At 52.7% G+C, this 23,885-nt stretch overlaps 2 pseudogenes across 1 annotated transcript; both read right to left on the bottom strand.

Annotated features, from left to right (window-relative positions):
- Positions 1–726: 726 nt before the first annotated feature.
- Positions 727–23,876, bottom strand: LOC100388558 (interleukin-21 receptor-like; annotated as a pseudogene). Its single transcript, XR_013522638.1, has 4 exons — positions 23,524–23,876; positions 16,062–16,349; positions 12,262–12,541; positions 727–2,622 (listed from the first exon to the last, which is right to left on the bottom strand). The product of XR_013522638.1 is annotated as an interleukin-21 receptor-like (transcript).
- Positions 2,636–11,927, bottom strand: LOC144577726 (general transcription factor 3C polypeptide 1 pseudogene; annotated as a pseudogene).
- Positions 23,877–23,885: the final 9 nt, after the last annotated feature.

Here is a 23,885-nt window from a genome sequence, read left to right on the forward strand (position 1 = left end):
AAAAAACATATTTCCTTAAAAAAAATGTCTGTGTGTGTGTGTGTGTGTGTGTGTGTGTGTGTAGAGAGAGAAAGAGAGTGAAAGAGAGAAGAGAGAGATGAGTTTTATGCAATACCTAGCACCTACATCTAGCTTTTATACTAAACTAATATTTAGTAAGTTGCCTTGAAAATGTTGCTAAGGTGCCAGGCATGCCTCTAATCCCAGCAATTTGAGAGGCCGACTGAGGGAGACAGATCATTTGAGGTCAGGAGTTTGAGACCAGCATGGACAACATAGTGAAGCCTGTCTCTAATATGAATACAAAAATTAGCCAGGCGTGATGGTGCATGCCTGTAATTCCAGCTACTTGGGAGGCTGAGGCAGAAGATTAGCCTGAACCCAGGAGGCAGAAGCTGCAGTGAGCCGAGATCACACCACTGCACTCCAGCCTGAGCAACAGACTGAGACTCTGTTTCAAAAGAAAAAAAAAAGAAAAACAAAATGTTGCTAAGAATTATTTTCTTAGCTTCTTAATTTACATTTCAACAGGTTCTGTGACAAATCATTGACATACACACAACTTGACTTCCCTCTAATTCTCCAGGATGACACTGAATTGAATTGTTGAATTGGGGCAGGTGTGGGGGCCACAGCATGAAGTGTGGCTGGAGAGCACTGCCTGGTTTCGGCCTGCACCCTCCCTCCATGAGTGCCACGGGGGAAGGGTCCCATGAGCCTTGACCTGGCATGTAATTGGTGTTTAATAAATATCTCTTGGGTGCACAAACAAAATTTTTTAGAACTTAGAAGCAGAAGTCAGAAAAAGAAATCTTGGTTGGTGGGGAGCTGTTTCCAAGAGACAAGATGGATTGTTTTAGCCTGGAAGCCTCCCCAAGTGGTCCCCTGGAGGCAGGACAGCCCCACAGGTGCCCAGGCTGTCAGGGATGATGGGTGTTGTCACCCCCGCCCACCTCCTGTGCAAGCCTCTGCTTGGCCACAGAAAGAAGGAAGCTGACATATACTGAGGGTCTGCTCTGGGCTGCATACTATACGCAGGTGACATCACCAGTTTCCTGCAAGTGGGTCATGCCTTTTGCATTGTCCAGACAAACTCTAGCCCAGAGAGGGGAGGCGACTTGGCTCAGGTAGCACAGCCAGAAGGTATCAGAGTCGGGATTCAGACTTTCCTCCATGGGTCTCCCAGAATCTTCCCAACCTGGGGTGGGGTCACCGTGGGCTCACTGCAACCTCTTTCCCTTCCTGCTGGCAGGTGATAAGGAACCGTATGGACATCTTGCAGCTCCTGGAGGCAGATGCTGGAGGGCTGGGCTTGGCCTCTGCCACAAGCAATGCCCTGATCCCACAAGGCCCTGGAGGGGCCGTGGACCAGTTGGTAACACAGAACCCTGGAAAAAAGGAAGGCTGTTGTCATCTGTTGCCCACAGATACGTTTGCTGTGCACCCTGGTACACTCGGGTGAGCTCCCTGGGTCCAGAATGCATAGAGTACCATGGGCATTCTCCAGGCCAGGCCCACCGGCACGTGCATTCACACACACACATGGACATGTCACTGTGCCCGCACCTGAGACACACATGCACCAACACGCACCGACACACATGCACACACATGCACCCACACATGCACATACATGCACCTACACGCACACACACATATGCACACACATGCACCTACACGCACGCACCTACAAATGCACATACGTGCACACACACATGCACATGCACACACACAGAAAATGTAAACATCACACTGGGCCCATCTGGGAGCCCAAAGGCTGCAGGTGTCTTCAGTCACACCCCAGGTGACCTTGACTCTGGCTTAGGACCCAATAGCCAGTGGACAGCTCTGGACAGCCAGTCAGCCTCACTAGCTGGCCTAGTCCTGGGCTCGAGAGTGGCGACAGAATGACCACCCACTGGCGGAGGTAGCTCGGGGGCGGGGCCTATGTCTCCAGGACTGGTGAAGTCAGGCTCCACAGGGCTACTGCAGTCAGAGCCCACAAAGCCACTGTCAAATGGGTCCATATCCAGGCCGGCTGGGGGCGAGCCTGCCTCACTCTCTAAGGCCCCTCTGGGTGACTGGCCACCCCAGCGCAGTCCCCCAGCCCAGTCCTCCCCATCTGCAAGGGGTGGCTTTAGTCTGTCCAGGAGGCTTCCCAGGGGCCCTCCTAGCCCAGGACTGCCAGCCGAGCGAGACACAGCCACCAGAGAGGACTGTGGTGCCCGGGTCCAATAGTGGGTCTTCTAGGCCTGGGCTGGGCTCATGGTCGGCATCCAGATCCAGGGCTGGGTAGCCGTCATCCTCACAGCTGCAAGGCCCGGTACACAGCCCCTCTGCATCTAGCACAGTCACTGTGTTGATGGACAGCAGGCCGTACGGCCGGTCCCTCTCCTCGCTGTAAGCTGAGCCCCCTGAGTTCTGGGCCGTGGCCCAGGAGCTGGGCTTGGGTGCGCTGTCAGACTCCACCAGCTCTGCTGGTTCTCACAGGTCCATGAGCTGCAGCCTCTTGGCCGGACTCCGTGGTAGGTGGCAACTGTACACCTCCAGGGCTGAGGGCACTTCTGGGCTCCAGGGTCCCAGCTCCAGGATGGAGGCGGTGAGGGTTGCATCCACCCATTTCTATGAGAGAGAAAAAGAGAGTGAGTCATAGCACAGGACAAGGGTAAGGTGAGGGTTTACTTATTTTTGTACTTTTATTCTTTTGAGACAGGCTGACTCTGTTGCCCAGGCTGGAGTGCAGTGGCACCATCTTGGCTCACTGCAACCTCGCCTTCCAGGTTCAAGCAATTCTCCTGCCTCAGCCTCCCAGGTAGCTTGTACTAATAGGCAGGCACCACCACACCCAACTAATTTTTGTGTTTTTAGTAGAGACGGGGTTTCACCATATTGACCAGACTCGTCTTGAACTCCTGACCTCAGGTGATCCACCCACCTTGGTCTCCAAAATTGCTGGGATTACAGGGGTGAGCCATTGTGCCCCAGCCAAGGTGAGCGTTCAAACTGACAGAAAGACATAGATGCAGAGACAAAGAGACGTCAAGAGAGAAAGACATGAAGACAGACAAAGACACAGAGAGAGAGGCGGGAGGGAGAGGGAGAGAGAGAGAGGGAGAGAGGGAGGGAGGGAGAGAGGGAAGGAGGGAAGCAGGGAGGGAGGGAGGAGGGACCAAGGGAGGGAGGGAGAGAGGGAGAAATCGGGACCACGATGTGCTCCCACCATAGTGGGGGTCCCCAATGGTGTCCCCCTCCTACTCCGGGCCTCAGTTACCCCACTCATAGAAGGGAGTTGCTACCCTTAGTAGCCTGACCATTCAGACAACTGGTGGCCCCATAGCCCAGGCAGGGGCTAAGATTCCTGAGTCAAGGAGACATGAGAGCAGGAGGGCCTGAGGTCTGAGTGACACCTTAGCCATCTCCTCCTTCCCCTCCTCCTTGATGTTTCTTGAAACCCAGCACTCTCTTGGTTTCTGTGTCCCCACCAGACAGACACTTGGCCCCGGGCACAAGTCTTGTCTCTTCCGTCTATGGCTGTATCCCCAGTGATTCCACTCCCTGCTCAGTGATTCCACTCCCAGGAGGCCACTGTGTGCAGAGGACCACAGTGCCCACCTTTCAGATGATCACTCAGGGCTCACAGGACTTGAAAAGTCAGGAGACCCCAGGGTTGATCTATCCACCGGCTGCAAAGGCCGCTCACTTGCCCACACAGGCTGAGTCATGGTTTTGACACCCCGGGATAGCCAGTCTCCTGCATAATTTTTAAAGCACTTAGTGGGTACCAGGCCCCCAGCTACATGTTTTCCATGAATGGTCGCTCCCAACCCTCACAATGATTACTCCCATTTTACAGATGAGGACATTGAGTTTCAGAGAGGTTAAGCAACTCACCCAAGGTCACACAGCCAGTGAATGCTGGAGCTGGGATTCAAATTCAAACCCCCCCAACTCCAAAGTCCATGGGTCTTTTTGAGTCCATATGCAGCTCAGGATAAAGAAGAGCTTCTGTTATCCATCAGCTCATTCATTCATCCAAAACACATTTATAGGCCACATGCAGTGGCTCATGCTTCTAACCACTTTGGGAGGCTGAGGAAGGAGGATCATTTGAGCCCAGGAGTTTGAGACCAGCCTGGGCCACATCACACAATTCTGTCTCTACAAAACATAAATCAATCAAGCACGGTGGCACCATCCTGCAGTCCCAGCTACTTGAGAGTCTAAGGCAGTAGGACCAAGCCCAGAAGGTCAAGACTGCAGTGAGCTATGATCACCACTGCACTCCAGCTGGGACAACAGAGCAAGATCCCATCTCAAAAACAAAACAAAGCATGTATTAATTTCCTGCCAAACACTGTTGCAGGCACTGGGGATTCAGCAGAGCAAGGCCGACCAGGGACCAGATACCTTAGAACTGACGTACCGCAGACAGAAGCACAAAACAGCCAACAGGGTGTTTTCTCTTTTTTCTTTCTTTTTCTTTTTGAGACAGGGCCTTGCTCTGTTGCCCAGGCTGGAGTGTAGTGGTGTGATCAGGACTCACTATAGCCTCGACCTCTTGGGCCCAAGCAATCCTTCCCGCTCAGCCTCCCAAGTAGCTGGGACTACAGGCATGCACCACCGTACCTGGAAGATGTTTGTAGTGTTTGGAAAGACAGCATTTTGCCATGTTGCCCAGGCTGGATTCCAACTCCTGGGCTCAAGTGATCTGCCCACCTCAGCCTCCCACAGTGCTGGGATTACAGGCCCAAACACAGGCTACATTTTTTTTTTTTTTTTTTTTTTTTTGAGATGAAGTGTCACTCTGTCACCCAGGTTGGAGTGCAGTGGTCCGGTCTCGGCTCACTGCAACCTCCGCTTCCCAGGTTCAGGCAATTCTCCTGCCTCAGCCTCCCGAGCAGTTGGGATTACAGGTGTGTGCCACCACGGCCAGCTAATTTTTGCATTCTAAGTAGAGGCAGGGTTTAGTTATGTTAGCCCGGCTGGTCTCAAACTCCTAGCCTCAATAGATCTGCCCGCCTCGGCCTCCCACAGTGCTGGGATTACAGGTGTGAGACAGCCCTGCCCCAAACAGAATACGTTCTGACAACAATGGGTGCTATAAAGAATGGGACACTGGACCTCAGGCAGAGGGACCACATCCTCTGGTAAGAAGGAGCCAGCCAGCCAGCAGGGGAAAAGCCATTCCAGGAAGAGGGCACTGCCAGTGCAAGGCCCTGGAGGATAAGAGATGCTGAGTGTGAGGAATAGGGAGGTCAGTGTGGTTGGAGTGGAGAGAGGCAGGGTGGGGGGTCAATAACGAGGAAGTCCAGGCTGGGAGGCTTGGAAAGCTTTTATTCAGCAGGAACTTCTACTCCAGCAAATTTAGCAGAGGACTCAGTCTACACATCCCTGTTGGGCCTAGAGAGAGCAGTCATGTTCGAAACCTGAACATCTAGATAGGGAAATTAATATCTGGTGAACTCCTATACATACTTCAAAACCCATCATCTTTGTCCGGTGAAAGTTAAAAAGCCACCACATTTTCCCTAACCCCATCCCACCAGCGTCCCCAGAAGTCCAACCAGAGGAGGAGACGAGGTTCATTTAGCTCTTATCCTAGCCCTCAGCACAGGCTCTTATGAGGTATTCAGTGGGTGTTGGGGCCAGGCGCAGTGGCTCACACCTGCAATCCCAGGACTTTGGGAGGCCAAGACAAGCAGATCACTTGAGTCCAGGAGTTTGAGACCAGCCTAGGCAACATGGAGGGACCCCGATCTCTACAGAAAATGCAGAAAGTTAGCTGGGCATGGTGGTGCATGCATGTAGTACCAGCTACTCTGAAGGCTGAGGTAGGAGGATCAACTGAGCCCAGGAAGGTCAAGGGTGCAGTGAGCCGTGATCCCACCATGACATTCCAGCCTGGAGGACACAGTGAGACTGTCTCAAAAAAGTGGACATTGGACAGAAAGGAGAGAAGGAAACCCAAAATACCTAGCACCCTTCGTGAGGGACAGCCATCCGGTTGTTGGGACCAGCTGGGACAGATTTAGGCTTGGTCCAAGAAAGAATGGCCCAAATTTCCAAAATTGAGAGCTGCTGCTCTAAATGAGGTAGTGAGTTCCTGGTCCCTGGGAGGTATGCAAGCTGAGCCTGGACACAACTCATCGGGGATGGTGCAGGAGAGGGGATACCTTCCCTGGGAAAAGGTTGGTTGGACCAGGTGACTCCCCCCAGCCCTGCCTCAAATCTTTCCCAGCCCTGACAGTCTAAGCTTCTGCCCTGGCCCTGAGCATTGAGCTGACACCAGCTCCCCTGCCCCTGGCTTCCAGCCATGACCGGCTGCTCTGTCCTTGAAGGCAAGAACAGTATGAAGAGCTGAAGGACGAGGTCACCTCCTGCAGCCTCCACAGGTTGGCCCACAACGCCACGCATGCCACGTGTACCTGCCACATGGATGTGTTCCACTTCTTGGCCGATGACATTTTCAGTGTCAACATCACAGATCGGTCTGGCAACTACTCCCAGGTGTGTGGCAGCTTTGTCCTGGCTGACAGCAGTGAGTATCCGGAGCCCCCAAGCTTAGGGTGGGGCTCAGCCTTAGCCCACTGAAGCTGCCTCTCCAGGCTCAGGTGATCCTCCCACCCCAGCCTCCATGGGACAACAGGTGTGTGCCACGATGCCCAGCTAATTTTTGTATTTTTAGCTGCGATGGGATCTTGCCATATTGCTCAGGCTGGTCTCAAACTCCTGGGCTCAAGTGATCCACCTGCCTTGGCCTCCCAAAGTGCTAGGATTATAGGTGGGGGCTGGGCCCCTTACTTGCTGCCCTCTGGGCCAGTCTTTCCCTTTCATCAGATCTAACCTGGCCTATGTCCTCACCAGGTCTTAGAGTTCTGCTTTTGCTCTCGCTATTTTTTACTAAAGTGTGAAGGGTTGATATTAGGTTTGAGCAATATGAAAGGAGCTGGTGTGGGACCTGGGACTTCTGGGCTTGTGTTCCGACTCAGCCCTGCCCCTCGGTGTGACCACAGATGAGGCACACCTACCTCTGGGACAGCTTTCCTACTTGTAGAGCAAATGTCCTTTTAACCCTGACTCTCTGGGATCCTGTCCCCATAATAAGGCAAGTGGGGGACACTGAGTCACACAGAAAACCCTCCTGGGTTTTTCCCTTCATAAGCTCCAGGGAGGCCTGTAATTTCCCTCCAGGCTGGAGGTAGAGGGGGGATCCCAGGGGTAGGAGGACCTGGTTGATGGGAGCAGTTATATCTGTGAGTTCAGAACCAGGGCAGGTGGCAGGACAAGGTGGTTCACATCTGAAATTCCAACACTTTGGGAGGCTGAGGCAGGAGAATTGTTTGAACCTGGGAGACGGATGTTGCAGTGAGCCACGATCATGCCACTGCACTCCAGCCTGGGCGACAGAGTGAGACTCCATCTCAAACAAAACCAAACCAAACCAGGGCAGGCCATGGAAGGGCCTGGAAGGTAGCTTTGGCGTGGTGGGCATGGGGTGTGTGTGTGTGTGTGTGTGTGTGTGTGTGTGTGCGCGCGCGCGTGTGTGTGTACCCAAAGCAGCCCCAGACACGCATACACACGCTGCAAAAAGAGCCTGTCCTTGGGGAGTCCCCGCCCTGAGCTTGGGAGTTTCTGCCCTGAGATTCCCAGGAGAGGGGCTGGGTGATAAGAGGGTGTCTGTGATCCACACTCTGGGGGGTCAGGTTTGCACCTCTTTGCTGAGGGGGTGTCGCACCACAGAGGGTGAGAGTAAACACACTCTGCACATGCACACTCACACACATTCCCAGGGTCACAGACTCACACACACACACAGACTCAAACTCACAGACGTCTCCCCAGCCCCAGCCTGCATGGCGAGGACAGAGGCCCACACTGTCTCTTTTGCTCTCTCTTTTTATTTTTTAAGACAGAGTCTCCCACTGTCACCTGGGCTGGAGTGCAGTGGCACCATCTCGGCTCACTGCAACCTCCACCTCCCAGGTTCAAAGGAATCACCTGCCTCGCCCTCCCAACTAGCTGGGATTACAGGCATGCACCACCATGCCCAGCTATGTTTTGTATTTTTAATAGAGATGGGGTTTTACCACATTGGCCAGGATGGTCTCGATCTCCTGACCTTGCGATCTGCCCACGTTGGCCTCCCAAAGTGCTGGGATTACAGGCATAAGCCACCATGCCTGGCGTCTTTTGCTTTCTCACACACACACACACACACACACACTCTCTCTCTATCTCTTTCACACACTCACACACACATACACTTACATGCACACTCATGCACATGGATACTCACACATGCACTCCATCACACATGTGCACACATATATGCACATGTAGTCTCACACACATGCACACACACTCTCACACTCACATATACACTCTCTCTCTCTCTCTCTCTCTCTCTCTCTCTCTCTCTCCCCCCACCCCATGAATCTGGGATACAGAACATGAGGTCTCCTGCACACGCATGCACCCTCTGGAGCAGGGGCCCCTACAGCCTCTCCGAGTGAACTGAGGCAGGCAGCAGCCCCACTGCCCAGGCCACCCCACACCCCTCACCCCCACAGCTTCTCAGGAGCAGAGGCGAACTCAGGGCATCTGAAAAATGCTCTGCCCAAGAGTCAGACTTACCACTTCTGCTCACAACTGGCTAGTCCCTGCCAGTCATTTGGCCCCATCTGGCTACAGATGGTCTGGAGGTACAATCCTGCCATGTTCCCAGAGCAGGGGGCACCTGAACTGGGCATAAGGCAAGTGGGGATGTACCAGGAGGGTTCAGGCAAAGGCCCTGGCAGGAGAGGCAGTGGCCTGAGTGTGGGGCCACCATGCTGAATGTCATGCAGGCCTGCAGTGGGGCTGCATCCCATCTTCCTGGGAGCCAAGACTGGCTTCCAGGTGAGGTTTTGTTTGGCCCATGGGGAATCTGACACTGAACTTCAAGCTCCTAGCTGCCAGAGGAGCTGGAGGCCCCAGCCATGCTGGGTCCTAGGAGCACAGGGCAGCTGTCAGCCGAGCAGGAAGCAGCCGTACCAGGGTGCAGCTCCTTGACCCAGGGGCCCTGTGAGCTTGTGATTTAGTGACCCCTCACATAGAGAAAGCATCAGAGACAAGCACCCCAGGCACCCCATCTTCCAGCCTGGCCAGCAGCGTGGAGCAGCTAAAGGACACTGAGGGACAGCCCAGAACAGGCTGGGGGAGGAGGTGCAGGTAAGCAGTATGGTGGTCCTGCATGCTGCCTGGAGCCTGCACATCACGGCCGTGCCCTCGAGTCCACACAGCCGCCTCCAGCTCCTGCTGAGCCCGGGAAGGCCTCGAACCTGGAGCAGCTCCAGCACAGCGACAGGCTGCAGAACCCCCTGGTATGGCACAGCAGGCAGCTCTCGGGGATGCCAGGCCTGGTCATGATGTGGTACAGCATGGCCTCCATCATGCCCTTGTACATGGGCAGGTTCAGGTGGCCGTCCACACCACGCCACGGCCGGCCGATGAAGGAGACGCTCTCACAGTCCCTGCAGGGCAAGGGCTTGGCAGGGGCAGGAGGGCAGCTGGTTCAGACAGAACACTGAGCCTTGGGGGTATCCTAGGCCCAGCCCAGGTCATAGGGCTAAGATTGGCCACCTCCTGCTCTCTGTTCTCCAAACTCCCCGCTTCTTTCCTGTCTGGACAGAGGGGCCCATAACCTCCAGCTGGATGGAATCACGATGTGGGGTTCTGCTCAGATGCAGCTATAACCGAGGCCTCGGTGTGCCCACGCCCCAGGTCCCCCCACACTGGCAGGAGAGGGCCAAGGCTTGGGACTCCTGGATTTGCCAGCTCTCCTGGCAGCCTGGGCAGCAGCCACCTCCAGCCTCTGGCGAAGCTCACAGGAGCGTCACCCTGAAGCTTTCCTCTGTGCCATGTTCAGGGTTCCAGGCACGTTTTCCTTGCAACAGATATTTCTGCTACTAAATCAGTGACTGAACAGTCACCCGGGTCCCAGGAGCGGTGTGGACCCAGAAGAGCTGGACACTCAGCTCTCATCACCATGTCTGGGCCCTGGCAGGGGCACAACTAAGCTTCTGAAAGCCAGGATACAGGACACTCGAGCCTTGCCGATCAGGGGTCAGTGCACACATGGGAGGCACCCCTACCAGAGGGGCTTTTGTGGCCCCCTTGCCTCCTCTAATTCTGGGGCACAGCTGTCCCTGGGGGCAGCTAGGTGTTCGAGGCTAATCGCTCTGTGGACCTTTGGCTCATCTTCAGGAGCAGGTGAGGGGCCTGTGGGCCAAAAGTAGCTCGGCGGTGAGGTGCAGCTGACCGCGCCAGGTGTGGTTCTCTGCCAGCGCCCTGGGCATCCTGGAAGCATAGTGCTCATTCCAAGGTGACCTGGGTGCTGCCAGCACCCAGCACACCTGCTGCTCACCCACTGCACCCCTCCAAGTGTCCCTGCCGAGAAGCACGGTGCTGGGAAAACTATCAGAGCCAGGACCTGGGGAGAGACCCTCAAAGACCCTCATGCAAATCCTTATACTCAGGCCCGCTCAAGAGCCCCGCCCCAGGCCCCGGAGCGAGAACCCCACATTCACCTTTCCCACACTGCCTGGGAGATGCTGCTGGCTCCAAAACTCTCTGTGAACCCTGAGGGAAGAGGAAGAGGATGTGAGAGGCTCGGAAAGGCAGGGAAGCCATCTCTGCCTTCCCACCTTCAGCGTGGTACCCAGCACCCAGCATGAGCTGGGCACCTCGAGGCTCAGGAACGAAGTGTCAAAAAAAGGACAATGATCGTCTCCTCACAGAGTGGCCACCCTGGAGGCGGCAGGGCTGGAGATACTGCCACAGACAGCGCCAAGTGCAAGCAGCTCCCCAGGCCCAGACAAGCCCCAGACCAGAGGAAGCCAACAAACCCTTCATTTCCCACCCAGAAGCCCTGACCACAAGGGTAGTATAAAACCCAAGGCAAAAGCACCCCAAAGAAAACAAAAATGCCCAGAGAAGCAACATGAGAAGGCCGCTGCTGACAGATGGTGCAGGAGAGGAAAGGGCATCCTGCTGCCCAAGGAAGGTGAGACCCCCACACTGTCAGCACTCTACAGCAGCTGCCAAGGCACACAACCCAGACCACTGCCTGAGCTCCTGCTGAACTCACAGCGCTGCCTGAGGTGTGGGAGGCCTCTGCCCTCCCCTGGAAATGCATTTGTAAGCAGCATCCCCCCGTCAGGGCTCAGGCTCTGAGAAGCTGAAATCAAGCCCCTTTTGTGCCAGTGGCAGGTCCCCTATCTAGGAGGAAGGTGTGGGACCCATCAGGGAAGTGGGGAGGGAAAGCATAGCTGGGGTGTCAGACAGGGGGTGCAGCACCTCTGGGGTCTTTAGTGCCCTTTGGAGGCTGGGCCTGGCCACTCAGCTGCTCTTGGCCTGGGGAACTGAACTCCCCGACATCCTCTTGGTCTCCTGCACAGCTTCAGCTGCAGCAGTGTCTTCAAGAGCTGGGGGTGGAGACGGGGCCTGGGCTTCTGCCCATTCTTCTGCTCCAGGCCCGAGGCTGGGGACAAGTCTGAGTCCTGGAGCGCTGGCCTCTTAGCAGGGGTCTCCCCAATCTCACTAGCCCATATGGCATACCTCTTGGTGCCTTGGGGGCTGTGAGGAGGGGGTGCCTGCTTCTCAGGAGGGCCATCCTGGCTGGAAGACCCCTCCAGGGTTCTAGCCTGAGGGTCTTCTCTCTGGGCATGGGCGTCCTCCTCTCTGTCTTTCAGCCTCACAGAGTGCAGGAGCCAGGGCCAGGCAGAGCCTATGGCCACCAGGCACACAGTGTTGCCGCCGACCTCCAGCACCTGCTGCTGCTCCAGGAGGGCCTGGGGGGGCAGGAGACATGAGGAATCGGTGGGGAGCCGGGAATCCTTCTCGCTGGTGATGGGGGACGAGCGGAGTGGCTTTCTCTCTCTGGCGAGTTAAGTCCTTGAGCAGCAGATCCACGAGGCGGGCCCAGCTCCCAGCCCTGGGGCTGCTCCTTCTAGCCACGTGCTGTGGAGCAGCCTCTCTTCCTCTCTAGGCTCAGCCTGGCTGCTCCCGAACCATGTCAGCTGTGTGACCTTCAGAGAACCACAGCTGCACCCTCAAAGCGGACGTGAAATGCCCCAGTTTTCAAACGTTAACAAATAATTCAGTGCTTAAAAAGAATGCACTGTGCTATGCCCCACATCAAGGCCATCCTCAGCGTGCACCTGGCCTGGGAGCTGCAACTTCCGCTTCAGTGACATCCAGCTAACCTAAAGCACAGCTCACCTGGATGCAGTCTGGGAACGTCCTGATACGCCCACCACCTGGCTGCTCCAAAGCCGAGAACCGTCTGCGCAGCTCCTCCTTGTCAGTCCCAAAACAACCCATGGCTACAATGGCTTCCAGGATCTCCAAGGCAGCAGTCGGGTCTTCGGGACTATACCCAGAGAGCTCCAGCCAGAGGACAAACTCTTCCAAGCTGCAGGTGTTTTCCTGGGGGTTTATCAGCTTGGTGAACGTGTCAGGGAGGCAGGAGGTTCCCACTGTAGCTCTTCAAGAGGAGCGGCTGGGAGGACACAGAGGAAGATCAGAGGCAACCTGACAGGCCCTCCTCCCCCGACCAATGCACAGACCACACTTAGGAAAGGCACGCTCCAGCGCACAGGGCTCGCCTGCTGGGTGGACAGGTTGGGTCCCTGGGAATCAGGCTCCTCATCTGTGACCCTAGGCCCCTGACTACAGCTGACTGGAGTCCAACAGCTGACTGGATTTCTCCTGGCCACTACGATTTTCCTGCTCAAGATATAAAGTGAAGGGCACAGAGGCAGAGGACTGGGGTAAGCCCAGGAGGGCTCCTGCATTTCCCATGCTGGCTTCTGTTGCTTCCTGTGGAAGACATCTCTGCTAAGGCCATAATCGATAGGTTACCACTGCATTTTTGCCCAGTCCAAACTCCAAAGTACAGATTTCTAATTGTGGTTACAAAACGTAAAATGAACACCATCAGCTTCACAAGTACCTCACTGTAGTGTGCTTCATGGATATTGTGGTTTTGGGTTTGTTTTTACATACTGAATGTTTGCAGCAAGTCTGCCTCAAGGGTGTCTACCGCTGCCACCCTCCCAATACCTGTGCTCCATCTGTGTCTGAAATGCTCTGGTAATTTTCATGATATCTCCACTTTTTCATGATTATCACATCTGCGACGGTGACCTGTGATCAGCAATCTTTGATGTTACCACTGTAATTGCTGTGGGGCACCATGAACCACGCCCACATAAGACAGCAAACTTAATGGATAAATGTCACGTGTGTTCTGACAACTCCAGTGACCAGCCGTTTCCTACTTCCCTCCCTCTCCTGGGACTGCCTATTCCTGAGACACAACAATATTAAAATCAGGCCAGTTAATAACCTTACAATGGCCCCTCTGTGTGCAAGTGAAAGGGAGAGTTGGACATCTTTCCTTTTACATCCAAAGCTGGAAATGATCGGGTTTGTGAGGAAAGCATGGTGACAGCCAAGGCAGCTGAAAGCCAGCGTTAGTCAAAGCTGTGAGGGCAAAGGAAAAGCTCTTGAAGGAGATTCAAAGTGCTACTCCAGAGAACGCACGAGCAATAATAAAGCAAAAACAGCCTTGCTGCTGACATGGAGAACGTTTCAGCGGTCTGGATAGATCAAACCAGCCGCAACATTCCCTTATGCCAAAGCCTAGTCCACAGCAAGCCCCTAACTCTCTTCAATTTTATGAAGGCTGAGAGAGGTGAGGAAGCTGCAGAAGAAAAGTTGAAAGCTAGCAGACGTTGGTTCACGAAGTTTAAGAAGCCGTCTCCAGGCCAGGCCCGGTGGCTCATGCCTGTAATCCCAGCACTTTGGGAGGCCGAGGTGGGTGGATCACGAGGTCAAGAGATCAAGACCATCCTGGCCAACATGGTGAAACCCTGTCTCTACTAAAATTACAAAAAAATTAGCCTGGAGTGGTGGCACTCCTGTAGTCCCAGCTACTCAGGAGGCAGAGGCAGGAGAATTCCTTGAACCCGGGAGGCGGAGGTTGCAGTGAGCCAAGGTCGCGCCACTGCACTCCTGCCTCGCACCTGGTGATGGAGCAAGACTCTGTCTCAAAGAAAAAAGAAGCGATCTCCATAACAAAAAAGTATAAGGTGAAGCAGCAAGTGTGGATGGAGAAGCTGCAGCAAGTTGTTCAGAAGATCTAGCCAGGATCAGTGTGAAGGTGTATACACTAAACAGATTTTCACTGTACACTAAACAGCTTTATATTGGAAGATGCCATCTAGGACTTTCACGGGTACAAAGGAAAAGTCAGTGCCCGGTTTCAAGGCTTCAAATGACAGGCCACTCTCTTGTTAATTAATGTGGCTGGTGACTTTGAGTTGAAGCCAATGGTTATTTCCCATCCCCAAATTCTTAGAGCCCTTAAGAATTATGCTAAATCTATTCTGCCTATGCTCTATAAATAGGTCAGCAAGCTGGATGACAGCACGTCTGTTTACAATGTGCCTTGCTGAATATTTTAAGCCCACTCTAGAGACCTACTGCTCAGACAAAAAACATTCCTCGGCCAGGCGTGGCGGCTGATGCCTGTAATCCCAGCACTTTGGGAGGCCGAGGTGGGTGGATCATCTGAGGTCAGGAGTTCGAGACCAGCCTGGCCAACATGGTGAAACCCCATCTCAACTACAAGTACACAAGTCAGCCAGGTGTAGTGGCACACACCTGTAGTCCCAGCTACTCGGGAGGCTGACACAGGAGAATCAGAAGAATCACTTGAACCTGGGAGGTGGTTGCAGTGAACCGAGATCACATACGAGTCTTGCACACGAGTCTGGGCGACAAGAGTGAACTCTGTCTCGAGAGAGAGAGAGAAATACATTTAAGGTTATAGCTACTATGGTGATTTCTCTGATGGATCTGGACAAAGTAAATTGAAAATCTTCTGGAAAAGGGTCACCCTTCTATTTTGAGGTGGTCAAAATACGCACATCAACAGGAGTTTGGAAGACGTTGATTCTCACCCTCATGGATAACTCCAAGGGTTCAAGTCTTTAGTGGAGAAAGTAACTGCAGATGCAGTGAAAAGAACAAGAGAACTAGAAGTAGAGGCGGAGCCTGAAGAAGGGATGGAATTGCTGCAATCTCAGAATCAGACTTGAACAGATGAGTTGCTTCTTATAGATGAGCAAAGATGGTTTCTTGAGTTTCTTGACATAGAAACTACTCCTGGTAAAGATGCTAAGAACACTGTTGAAATGACAATGAAGGATTTAGAATATTATACACACTAGGCAGGGCATGTGTTATGCCTGTTGTCTCAGAGCTTTGGGAGGCCATGTTGGGAGGATCCCTTGAGGCCTGAGATTAGCCTGGGCAACTGAGTGAGGCCCTGTCTCTATAAAATGTTTAAAAATTAGCTGGTTATGGTGGCACATACCAAACTACTACCTAGGAGACTGAGGCAGGAAGACAACCTGAGCCCAGGAGCTTGAGGTGACAGTGAGCTATCATCACGCCATTGCGCTCCAGCCTGAGCAACAGCCAGCCTGCTGCTACTGTAGCCTGTCCCCTCCCTTGAGAGGCCTCTGTGGCTGGGCCTCAGCAGTGGTCCCAGCAGCGGTGGCCACCCCAGCATCTGGCTGTGCTTCATTACCACGGCTGGGGTGTATGGCTGCTCCAGATGCATCCCCTCCCCACCTTCCAGTGCACCCTGCTCACCCCTTGTCACATATCCACATCTCTGTGAGGACTGTTCCTCTTGCCCATCTCTCAGTCCAGAAAACACCCACTTCCCTGCAAAGCCCCAGTTCCGTTGCCAGGCCCTCAGGACCAATCCTCCCTTCTCTTCCCTGCCCCTCCCCTGTCCCGCTGTGCTGCATCCTTCTCTTTGGTGGATTCCCATAGCACCCGGGAGGCACCAGTAGAGGATGCCTTGGACTGGACTGTAATCCTGTCACTCATCTGCAAAGCCCATCCTGCAAGCTCCCAGAAGGCACTGCTGACCCTTGCTCGCCTGTGTCTGGCCAATGCCTAGCATGTGTCCAGACCCGATGTCGCGGACGCCCGGCTCTTACCTTTTGATGACCTCATTCTCCACCATTGATCTGTCTACCATGATGATCTGCTCCAGGATCCTGATGTCCACGGAAATAAGGCTCAGAGAGAAGACGGTCAGGACGGCCACACAATTTCCCCCAGGGCCGTCCAATGAAAAGGCCACCATGTCATTCGTGGGCTTGTTATTATCCTGGTCTTTGAAAGAGAAACGATCAGGCCGATCCAACTTGCTGGCAGCCCGCATTGTGTCCAAAAACTGGAATGAATCCGTACAGATGGTGCTTGGAAACCACCACGTAGAAATCCTACACAGACAAAAAGGAAGGGCCTGAGGGGTGGCCATGGGAAGCCTTCATTTGGACAGGCTATGAGCCCACCAAATCATTGTGGTGAGAACGACGTGAAATGCCCACTTCTCCCCTAAAGCTCTCTTTCCTATCCCAAATGCAGGCGCTGTGTTCCCAGCTGGCGGTGTGTGTGTCTCTTTTCCCTGCCTGCCTGAGCATCTTCCAGGCAGAATCCTGTCTCATCTAACTCAATGTGGCCTTACGCGGCACTCCAGGAGGGCGCTGGCAGGCTCACCTCACCAGCGCTCACAGTACACAGCTGCTGAACTAGAGATGGTGAACATGCTTTCTGTAACAATCTCCGCACAAAGCCAGCCCTGGTCTCATATAGAAAGCAGGGGACATGTGTGCTTAAGCTCGCTGTCACAATGTCATAAGCCTGGTGAGTCACTTCCCTGGCTCTGTCCAGGGAGCAGCATTCCATGACCCTGCTACCAGGGTTAGAGGGAGGGACCCAAGGGGCCTTCCTTGTTTGCTGACCACTACCCTCGGTTCAGATGGGGACATGCAGTCAGAGCAGTGGCTCTGTGGACTTGGACATGTATCTTCTGCTGCGAAATCTACTTCCCAGAGGCCGAAGGGTCATTCAGGGTGAGGGTTTAGGGAGGAGAAGGTGTCTGCCATCACAGGGCAGGGATGGGATCGAAGAACCGAAAGAAGATTCTCGGTGTTGCCTCTGAGCATCTGACTATAGCCCCGTGCTGACCGGAGGTTAGGCAAGGAGAATGGCGTGAAGGGGAAACCATCAAGGTGGCAGCGTGGGAATATTCTCAGGGGTTTCCTCTGCATGTGGTCAGGAGGCTGATGATACCACACCTGCTGCCACACGAAGCCACATTGCAAGAACACTTCAGGAGGAGGCCTGTCTGAATGCACCTCTGCACCCCAACCCTGCACCAGCTGCTGGTGCTGCAAATGGGCCTGGGAGGCTTCCTGGGTCCTGGGGCTACACGGAAGAGGGACTGAGGCTAAGCCCGACCAAGAGGGTGGACTTCCAGCCTGGCTACTTATCAAATGCAAAACGGATTTCACACCACTTGATGAGAGAAACAAAAATAAACTAGAGGCGGAAAGTCTGCAAGACAGCGTGGCGGGGGTGAGTACGGTTCTCCGGCCGGTCAGGGTATGTGGATGCAGAGGCTGTGACCGATGCTTTACAGAGGAAGTGACAGACTGGGGGAGGCCCAGGCTGGCATGTGGCGTGTGGTAGTGTGTATGTGTATGGGGGGGGGCTAAGGAAGTCTGCAATCCCACATCTCAGACCGTCACGTCACACTTCCACAGACCACAAAAGACAGGGAACTGACGAGACTGGGTTTATTCCCTCCAAAGCCCATTTCTTTTGGATACAAAGACAGAGGAATCAGCACAGAATCATCTGGTTGACCGTGCTGTCCCTTGGCCTCCCACCCAGCCATCAGTACTTCGGGTTGGCTCTACCTTCTAGTGCATCGAGTTCGTGCCACCCGCCCTGGCCTATCTAGTCCATGCCACCGCTGTTTCTCACCATCGTTCCCAGCTGACTGGTCTCCCTCCTTCCACACATCACCTCCTGCTAACCCCTGATCATTCTCCACAGCAGCCAAAATCATCCTCTGATGCCTAAGTCGGACAACACATTCCTGCCCTGCCTGAAACCCCCCGAGGACTTCCCTCTGCAGATGCGACAACAACCAGTACTTTCCAAGGACAGGGAGCACAGTGAGTGGGGCCCACCTGCCTGCCACTCTGGCCTCGCCTCCTGCAACACCACCCCTTACTCACTGCCCTCCAGCCTCCTGGGCCTTCTTACATGTCTTGGAAATGCCCGGGCATCCTACATCAAGCATTCGCCCTGCCACTCCCCTAAATCTCTGCAGGGCTGATGCCTCAACATTCAAGTATCAGGCCAAATACTTCCCCTCTAACAAATTCTTCTCCATTCTCCTCTGTGGTCAACTGCCTTGTATTATCCTGTTTAAATTTCTCCATAGCAGCTACCTGAAATGATCTCATCTGCTTACTTCTTGTTTAGAAGTCCCAGGAGAACACAGATTCAACTCTTTTTTTTTTTTTTAGCCAGGCTCTGACTTTCTTGCCCAGGCTGGAGTACAGGGACAACATCATAGCTCACTGCAGCCTCAACCTCCTGGCTCAAGCAATCCTCCTGCTTCAGCCTCCTGGGTAGCTGGGACTACAGGCACTATGTCTGATTAATTGCTGTATTTTTTGTAGAGATGTAGTTTTGCCATGTTGCCCAGGCTGGTCTCGAACTCCTGGACCCACGCTATCATCCCGACTCAGCCTCCCAAAGTGCTGAGATTACAGGCATGAGCCACCATGCCTGGCCTTGATTCAACTCTTGCTGCTGCTACCCAGTGCCTAGGCAGAAGAAGGTGCCTCTGCTGGACATGCCATGGTGACTTCATGGCTCAGCCTGCTAAGTCTTGTGGATCTGGGTCCCACCTAGTGGAAGAGCAGCTCAAAGTATTGTGTGGTCAGGAGAGTCTCTATTCCTCCAAGCCTCTGAAAAGGACAAGCAACCAGCAGTTCCCGAGTATCCAGCATCTGCCAGCTTCTGAAAGCGCTCCTACAGGACTGTCTCCTCAAAAGCACCGGCCAAGAAAAATCCCTGTCATGGTCTAAGGATTTTAGGTACTGCCCAAGAACCCTGAGTGCCAGAGGAGGCTGAGGCACATGGACTTTAAGTGGTCCTCCAAGGTCACACTGCCAGGCAGGAGTGGAACTGAGGAGAGAAGAGCAACCTCACCACTGCACCTTTCTTTCAGCGGAGGGACACAAGGGGACCGGGGACTAGCATGGTGGTCAGCTGGGGCTCTGGGGCAGCACTCAGGTGTTCCCCAGAGCTTGCCTGACTGAAGCCTGCGCAACTCTGCTTCCTCTAGACAGCAGCCGTGCGTCAGTCCTGGACATGCGGACCATTAGGCCTTATGGGGAAACACTCTCCATGTGGTGGACGGCAGAAGCTGGGAGTGGCCATTATAGCATCATCCTTCCCCAGAGCACTGGAGAGAAGCTGCATCTCAGTCCTTGTGACAAGCCTTCTCTGACTCTGCTCTTCTCTTCCATTTGAATGTAATTAGTGAATGGGTGTATTCTCATACAATGGGATAGGAGTGCTCAAGCCATGTGTGGGGAGTTGGGGGGTGTGGTTTGCCCACTCATATTTCCAAGAGGCTGGGCTGTCACAGGCACAGTGAGCCATTCTGCAGCCTTCCACTGGCTTCCCAGAACCTTGAGATCCTCAGGGGCCTCAAGGGGTCCCCTATGGGGCTCTGACATTGTTATTGGCCTTCCAGTCCTCACTCAGGAGCCACTGAAGAAGTCACTAAAGAAGTGTCCTGCTTCCTGCTGGGGGAGGAAGGCCTCGCAGGCCAGGCGGTCTTTCTCAGGTGACTTTCCACGCCCCTGGGGGTCGAGGCAGAGTAACTAGGCCTTCAGTACTACACATTAGAGCCCAGATGTCACCTTGAGATGGAACTGGAGAAGGAAAAAGCAGTGGGATAATACTGGGGACAGGTCTGACTGGAAGGCAGGGACTTGGCTTTTGCCATGGGACTGGGCTTTCTGGTTAGGAGGTGAGGTACAGTGAAAAAGATGCCCCTCGCATAGCCAAGTCAATTCTAAGCAAAAAGAACAAAACGGGAAGCATCACACTACCGGACTTCAAACTATACTATGAGGCTACAGTAATCAAAACAGCATGGTACTCATACCAAACAGAGATATAGACCAATGGAACAGAACAGAGGCCTCAGAGGCAACACCACACATCTACAACCATCTGCTTTTTGACAAATCTGACAAAAACAAGCAATGGGGAAAGGAGTCCCTGTTTAATAAATGCTTTTGGGAAAACTGGCTAGCATGTGTAGAAAGCAGAAACTGGATGCCTTCCTGACACCTTACACTAAAATTAACTCCAGATAGATTAAAGACTTAAACATAAGACCTACCACCATAAAAACCATAGAAGAAAACCTAGGCAAAACCATTCAGGACATAGGCATAGGCATGGACTTCATGACTAAAACACCAAAAGCATTGGCAACAAAAGCCAAAATAGACAAATGGGACCTAATCAAACCCCACAGCTTCTGCACGGCAAAAGAAAGAGTCACTAGAATGAATCGGCAACCAACGGAATGGGAAAAAATTTTTGCAGTTTACCCATCTGACAAAGGGCTGATATCCAGAATTTACAAAGAACTCAAACAGATTTACCAGAAAAAATCGAACAAGCCCATTCAAAAGTGGGCAAAGGATATGAACAGACACTTTACAAAAGAAGACATAAATGAGGCCAACAAACATGAAAAAATGCTCATCATCACTGGTCATTAGAGAAATGCAAATCAAAACTACATTGAGATACCATCTCACACCAGTTAGAATGGCGATCATGAAAAAATCTGGAGACAGCAGATGCTGGAGAGGATGTGGAGAAATAGGAACACTTTTACACTGCTGGTGGGAGTGTAAATTAGTTCAACCATTGTGGAAGACAGTGTGGCGATTCCTCAAGGACCGAGAAATAGAAATTCCATTTGACCCAGCAATCCCATTACTGGGTATATACCCAAAGGACTATAAATTGTTCTACTATAAGGGCACATGCACACAAATGTTCATGGCAGCAAAGACCTGGAACCAACCCAAATGCCCATCGATGATAGACTGGATTGGGAAAATGTGGCACATATACACCATGGAATACTATGCAGCAATAAAAAATGATGAGTTCATGTCCTTCGTAGGGACATGGATGAATCTGGAGAACATCACTCTCAGCAAACTGACACAAGAACAGAAAATGAAATGCTGCATATTCTCACTCATAGGCAGGTGATGAACAATGAGAACACATGGACACAGGGAGGGGAGCACTACACACTGGGGTCTATTGGGGGGAATAGGGGAGGGACAGTGCAGGGGGAGTTGGGGAGGGATAGCATGGGGAGAAATGCCAGATGTGGGTGAAGGGGAGGATGGCAGCAAATCACACTGCCACATGTGTACCTATGCAACTATCTTGCATGTTCTGCACATGTACCCCAAAACCTAAAATGCAATTAAAAAAAAAAAAAAAGAAGGGAGATGGGGTGGGGTGTGGTGGCTCATGCCTGTAGTCTCAGCACTCTGGAGGCTGAGATGGGCAGATTGCCTGAGATTGGGAGTTCAAGACCAGCCTGAGCAACATGGAGAAACCTCATCTCTACTAAAAATACAAAATTAGCTGGGTGTGCTGGTGTATGCCTGTAATCCCAGCTACTTGGGAGGCTGAGGCAGGAGAATCACTTGAACCCAGGAGGCAGAGGTTTCTGTGAGTTGGGCTTGCACCATAGCACTCCAGCCTGGGCAAAAAGAACAAAACTCTGTCTCAAAAACAACAACAAAACATTTGTTGAGCACCTCGTGTATTCATGCACTGTGCCAGAACTGAACATGTGACTGCCTGGGTTCACAGTGCAGCTCTGTCATTTACTAGCTGATAAACATGGACAGGTTACTTAAAGGGGGATACAGGCATGGGAGAATTAAATTTATGGAAAGTATTAGGAGAGTGTATGGCACAACGTAATATTATCAGGAGAAGCTTAATGTCTCTATATGTGTGTGTGAGAAAGAGAGAGAAAAAAAGACAAATGATGAAAGGAGTTTAGCAACTGGGACTAAATTGGAAGAGCAGAATTTGAAAATTTTTTTGGGAAAGCTAATTATGAGCATTATTCATAAACGGCAATCTTTTTTTTCCTTTTGAGACACTCACTCTATTCCCCAGGCTGGAGTGCAGTGGCGTGATCTAGGCTCATTGCAACTTCCACCTCCCAGGTTCAAGTGATTCTCCTGCCTCAGCCTCCTGAGCATCTGGGATTATAGGTGCACACCCCACACCTGGCTAATTTTTGTATTTTTGGTAGAGACGGGGTTTCACCATGTTGGCCAGGCTGGTCTCAAACTCCTGACCTCAAGTGATCTGCCTGCCTCAGCCTCCTAAAGTGCTGGGATTACAGGCATGAGCCACCACACCCAGCCTAGTCAATCTTGACTTTTAACTTGAATTTAAGATTTTTTTTATGTCAACAGTTAATTTTTTGCCCCTAATTTATATGAGTTGAAAACCTTCATCAACTAGGAAAATTGAAGTAAGGTTGTATTGGATTTTTGAATGTTTGGCTAGAAAGAATAATACCTGAGTGCAAGCGGGATGTAACCTCCACATGATTCTGGGGACCAATGAGGAGAGCCAGAGAAAGATAATGAAAGAGAAGGTGTACCTCAAGTTATCTCAAAGCCTGCCATAGCTGATTCCTTGCTATGGCATTTAATCCTGCTGACAACTCAAATAGTGGTTGTGCCCTTTTCACAGATGAATAAATTGGGGCTCAACCTACTCCATCATTGCACAGCTGGCAGCCAGGGGCAAAGCATCACGGGGTCACTTTGGTGTCTGTCTGCCACACTGCCCTATGTCTAGTGTGCAGGCAGAGAAGGGGCAGGAGAAACTTAGTGCCGTGAGTGGCTCAGGGCATGGCACCTCTCAGGACATGGGCACGTTCCTTGGGGATAAGGGAGCAGAGGCTGCCCCTCCTTTGGTCCATTTAGGAAGACTTCCTGAAGGAAGTATGATTTCAGCAGTTGTTTGGATGTCAGGAGAGAAGCAGTTTGGTAAACTTCTAAGGAATGATGAGTCAGATAAGAAGGATAGGAGGCAATATAAAGACAGGAGTGGGAGGACTGAATATACATTCTTTAAAAATGGTTCTAAAATGTAGTCTCCTGTGTCAGTAAGCTATGCAATTCACTGACTGTGAAGCATAGGTGATCTTTTTTGTCTTCTTCTGCAGGTGTGGCAGTGTGGAGGGAAGATCGAGGTTTTGCCCTGCTCCCGGATTGGTCACCTAGAGAGACAGCACAAGCCCTGTGCCTTGGATCTGACCCCTGCCTTAAAGTGTAGCGCTCTGCGAGTGACTTGACTTGAATTTCCTTGCCTGGAATTGCCCTGCCCTGCCCTGCCTTGCCATGCCTCGAATTGCCTTGCCTTGCCCTGCCCTGCCCTGTGCAGGATGAGCAGCGGTGAAGGATGCTCCTGGGGTCCCTGGCTGGGAAAGGTATTAGGGGTCGCACGTACCTAGGCTGAGGCAAGAATACGTGTCCGGGGTAGCAGTGGCACTGGTAGCCCTTCACTGTCCATTAAGGAGCTTCTTCTGCGCGACCTTGAACTCGTGCCCACCAGGCGCCGGGAGGTTGGTGGGCAGCATCTGCTCGCTGAGTCGGGTCCCTGCCGCTCCTGGCCCTGCAGACTGGGAAATCTTAAAACTCCTCTTTGGAGTTTATAGGTGACTGCAGCCAGGTGGGAGCCTGTCTATGCGGATGTACCGGCTCTGGAGCGGCTTCCATCACCAGCCTGCGCATGCGCGCTCCTGGAAGACCCAGCGGCACCGCCTCTACTTCCGATTGGCTCCGCGTGAGGGGCCGACCTCTGAAAACATC

This window comes from Callithrix jacchus, chromosome 9 (assembly GCF_049354715.1).
Source record: "Callithrix jacchus isolate 240 chromosome 9, calJac240_pri, whole genome shotgun sequence".
In the NCBI taxonomy this organism is placed as follows: domain Eukaryota; kingdom Metazoa; phylum Chordata; class Mammalia; order Primates; family Cebidae; genus Callithrix; species Callithrix jacchus.